This window comes from Leuresthes tenuis, unplaced genomic scaffold (genome assembly GCF_036924035.1).
Source record: "Leuresthes tenuis unplaced genomic scaffold, fLeuTen1.0.hap1 SCAF_24, whole genome shotgun sequence".
In the NCBI taxonomy this organism is placed as follows: Eukaryota; Metazoa; Chordata; class Actinopteri; order Atheriniformes; family Atherinopsidae; genus Leuresthes; species Leuresthes tenuis.
This window is the reverse complement of record NW_027325378.1, coordinates 22,601,077-22,606,346: the sequence shown is the minus strand read 5'-3', so window position 1 is coordinate 22,606,346 and position 5,270 is coordinate 22,601,077.

Here is a 5,270-nt window from a genome sequence, read left to right as displayed (position 1 = left end):
CTGTTGCTATTGTTGAAATCAGGCAAATGGCTCAGAAGTATCATAGACTGAGAGACTCAGGAGAAGTTTTTATCCTGAGGCCATTAAACTTCTAAATCAGGATATGCCACCAAACCCATAAAAATCTGAACATCTGAATGTACAATGCTGTTTGATACACACTAATGGTAAATGGTAACTGTGACTATACTTATATAACATTTTTCTAGTCTAGCTGACCACTCTAAATGCTTTTCCACTACACGCTAAGGTGACCAGATTCCAATTCACCAGATGTGGGACAAAAACTTCTTTTGTGCGGGACAATGTGGGACAGTGTGGGATACCAATTTATCGAGGTAGTCTAAAATAACTTGAATAGTTGATTCAGTAGCACACAACAGACTGCAAATAAAAACTTAATAAATATATCTTATTCAAATGCCACCTCCCCAAGTTCTCTCACATAAGAAAACATAGAAAGCATGGAGCTTTCATACTATTTCACAGTGCCTCTCAAGTTAACACACCTGACTGTGTACAATTGAACAGAAAAGACAGTCAGGACTACATTGTTCTTTCAATTATAGTGCTTTTTGTGATTATAGTGCTCGCATTGTCTGTGTTGTTTCATGTCGTATTCACCTCCATGTGAAACGGAAAAATTACTCAAGCAAACTTCACGGAAAACTTTACCAGACTCGCCTTGCACTGGTTTCCCCCAGGGGTAAATAGTTTCCAAGTCTTTGTTCTAGCTGCATTTTCTTTCCAAGTCGTGTTTTTCTCCCTTTCCGACCATGTCTCGTCCTGCATGCTGGTGCTGTTCTGACCTGATTTGCATTGTTTTTTGTTGGTGGGTGCGCCCTTAACCTGCATTGTTCCCATTTGATTGACATGATCAAACAGCCCACCCCTCCTCCTGATGACAGCCTCACTGCTTTCTCCACACAGGCATTTGATAAATGCCAGATTATAAAACACATATTTCAAAACTGAAGTCTGACTGTCAACAACAATATGGGACAACTTCTCAATTTGCGGGACGTGTGAAAAGTAATGAAAATGTGTGACTGTCCCACACAAAGCGGAACATCTGGTCACCCTACTACACGCCACCATTACCCATTCACACACACAGCACGTCTTAGTCTATACAGTTTTTACAGGCTAAAAGTAGTGAAAGGAAAACATTACACATTGGTTTGTTCTACACAGTCACACAGCAGTGGACACATCGGTAGGCAACGTGGGGTTCAGTGTCTTGCCCAAGGACGCTTCCACATTAGGGCCAGGAAAAACCGGAGTTGAACCACTGAACCACCAAATGCTCTTCCTACTGAGCTACCGCCACCCCTAGTAACCATCACCTTGCATCTGTCATCACTGATTATTGCACAATGATTGGACAATGCACTTTGTAAATATGTATATACATATAGCTACATTTTAAATTTTACAGTTGTATTTAATATTATACAATGTTTCCATACTGGAATCATCTGATGTCTGTTTATATATAGTTAATTTTAAACTTTACATTCTCCTTATTAGCTTCTTACGTTGTTTGTTTTTAGCTTGTCTTACACTTTTAACTTTACATTTTCACCTTGCTAGTCTGAAGTACGAATCAGAGTACATTTCACTCCGTGTTGCATTTGTATAACTCTGCAGGTGACAAATAGAAAATCTGAATCTGAACCTAATTCTGTCTTTGTGAAACAAGTCTTACCTCCCCTACCAAAGAGATGTACAGTCTCCTTTGCTCTTTTCTACTGAGTCGTTTTGGGGGCATCTTGACTTGACTTGTCCTTCTTTTTAGCACAAACTGCAAAAAAAGAAAAAAAAAGAAAGAAAGAAAACAAACAATTATATTAGGGAGAATGGTCCATTAGACATTATAAAGGGACATCTTTACAGGAAAGAATGCTCATGTCAGCTTTATTCTATAGATAATAGATAGATGATGACATTTTTTTTCTTTGAAAAGGATTTACAATGTTCATTTTTGTTCAAACACACACATAAGTCAAATTTCATTCTAGTCAGAGGATTGTTGTCTTTTCTTTGACTTTTCATGGCAGCAGCATATCTCTAATAATGTTAAATCCCAGAGGTAGATTAACCCTGTAACTGCCGGCGACTAGTACAGAGATAGGAAGAACATTAATGCAGCAGTGGGGTGGGGTCAGAGAATTGGATCGACACTGGAACTGATTACAAGTGTTGCCTTTATACAGAGCCTCTGCATAAGAATTTAGTAGCTGGCAAATGTCTGAATGCACTTAAACAGTATATCTAATGTAAATTAGATAATATCTAAGCCAGACGTTTAAGTGTGTTATACTTTAACACCTCTGCACAGAAGAATAAAGGCTAGAAGCTCCATGTATAAACCGTTTGCTAAAAAACCAAAAAACGATTACCTAGGCCACATCAGTTTCCACGCAAAGTCTGGCATTTATAAAAGTTAATGTTGTGTGAGAATGTGCAGGAAGAACCTCAAACTCCCACAAACTTGTCTGGTTCCTGTCATCTCATAGCGGCAAATTACAAAGCACTCTCGTCACAGTCATAAGAATATTGTTTTCACTCCAGATTCTGTGCTACGTCTATGAAATGTCATACTTATGTAAGCAGATACTCTGTTGGTCCCAAATTCTTTAGTTTAATACCAGAGAGCCAAAAAGGGACACGGCACATTTATTTCCAAATTACTCCTACCATGGTATTGGAGGCAAATATTTGTCCATATAAACCATAATATGTCTTACTGAGCGCATTGAAAATGTGCTAATATAATTTCCCACAGCTGACACAGTCTTCTTCTTTTGCCACAACCACGAATGCCAGTAAACTGGACTTTACTGGTGTTAGGGAGTGCACAGCTGTGAAGATGCTGAGGTGCTTACAGCAGTGTCGTCAAGTTAGACTTGGTAGAACTTGGAATTTATTTTTAACTATTTACTTTAATGAACAACTTATGTTTCCATCAAATCTTTAAATCACCATTATTCAGTGATCTGGTTCAAGTGTACAAAAGGTAATAGAAAACAGATCCAATTATTTTGCCTCTTTTTTTGGTATCTTGGATGTGATGTCAGCACCACATTTTAAAAAAAGGGCGGCTGGGGCAGATTTGCCACTTCGGTGCAACTTTTTATTTTTTAAACAACCTCTATAAATTGAGGAATAAATTGTGATTGAGAGACCTTCCCAGAGGGTGAAAAATGTAGGCAAATGCAGGCAGGTGTATTTAGCACTCAGATTATCTTGCGATGAAAACCGCAATTTTGTAATGTGTGGAGAATGCATCTTGACACTAACTTCCTGAAACAAACCAGGCAATGCCAGCAAGGAATGTTGTCTCGATTGGCAGCGTATTGTTGTCTAAAACCTGTGTATATCAGTCATCATTATTGGCACCTTTGCAACATCATATCAGAGAACTACCTGGGTGTAGCTCAGGATCACTTTTCCTGCTATCCACCTTCAGTATTACTTACAGTATATTTACAGAGCAAAACAGCATGCACAGTCAGGTTGAGCTTGACTGACCTTTATCAAGCTGAGCAACAGACTGCCAGCCCTCATTATACAGGACCATGGCAAATCACTGATAGCCTGCTTTTCCAGGTGAACAGCATGAATATTATTAACACTGTCACATGTTTTTAACGTCTGTCACTCCCCATGAGTGCCTTTGCTGTGGTAAGCCAATCGATCCAAGCCTTTCTACATAAACACAACTGTGTGGTATTGCTACAGCACTTCTGGGGTGCAATCTGTAAACCTGCATAGTCATTTGACATCAACTTCAGATCAATACCAGTTTTATATACACTAGCTGCTGTACTCATGTCAAGAATAGACATGACACCCTACCTGACCTCCCTGTGCATGTAAGTACACAGTTGCAATACTGCAAGAAGAGTGTTTTAGTACTTCCTGTCACGATTTACATTTTGATTCATGTCTTGTCTCGTCATTTTCTGTTTTATTTTGAAATCACTAACTTCCCTCTAAAACCCTGTGTCAAGTGTCTGAGTGTCGGTTCCCCTTGATTCCTCATGCGGTCAAATAGTCTGAGTTTCCTTCTGCCTCAGGCTAGTGTGTTGTGTTTTTTCCATGAGCCTCATATTAGCGTTTTGTCCCACAGTATCCACAGCCACAGATCCTCGAGCCTGCATTGAGCGATCCTCCAACTGAGCAGTATTCTTTGTTTTTGTAATTTATTCCATAGCCATAGTTTATTTCTCACGATAAGTTTTCATAGCCTATTCTGTTCCTCCATTTTTGGAGCAATTCTGATTTGTTAACTTTTCATAGAAACCTCCATTAGAGGAGTGTTGTGTTTTTTTTAATTATCCTTAATGTTAATGTTTCTTATAGCCTCCATTAGAAGGAGAGAGTTTTGTTTCATAGAACCTCTGTTTTTAAAAGAGTGAGAGAGTTTATTTTGTTATATTTAATTGTTCACAGCCCTTTTTGTTTTCCTCCTAGAGTGGAGAGGTTTTTTTATTATTTGGATAACTTTCATAGCTGCACTCGTCTTCAGACATATTTACTGAGGATGTGCTCAGGTGTTTCACAGCCTCTTCTTTTGCTCTGTGTGGAGATTCTCAACCTGCCTTGTTGTTAATAAACACTCTTGATCTGACCCTGCATCTGTGTTCTGTGTCCTGAGGCTGTGTCACTTCCAGTAGAATGAGTGAGTTAACTGCGTTAACAGGATTTCAAGAACAAATACTGACTAGCAAAAAATTCCAAATGTCAAAACCACCCACAGATCACACAAGATGAATTTTCAAGTTTGAAGTATTATCCAAGATAACACCTGTGTTGCTCTCTTGTTAGTGGCACAAGATTGTGCCCATTGTAATGGGTAGGTAATATGGGTGTTTTGCATACTTGGGTGTACTTGTGAAAAATTGGAACATGCCTAGATCTTGACCATGTTCTAATCATCATTTCTTGACTTTATGACTTAATTAAATTTGCTATGAACTAGAACTACGTATAAACACAAAACTCATTGCATAAAAATGTAGAATATAGTTCTGCTCCATATGCTTCTTAATTTTCATTTGTGTAAACAGCAAATACAGTATATACAAATGCAAGACTGAGTGACACCATTTTTCTATAACGGGAGGATTTATAGCCACCATCAATTAAAAATGTTTCCAGGACTTCACAGGGAAGTGCCTGTAACTCAAAATGTCTTAGAGTAATCCTGATTAATCATATTTATTTGCAAAATGAAATTTTGGATAATTTAGCTATTTCTTTCT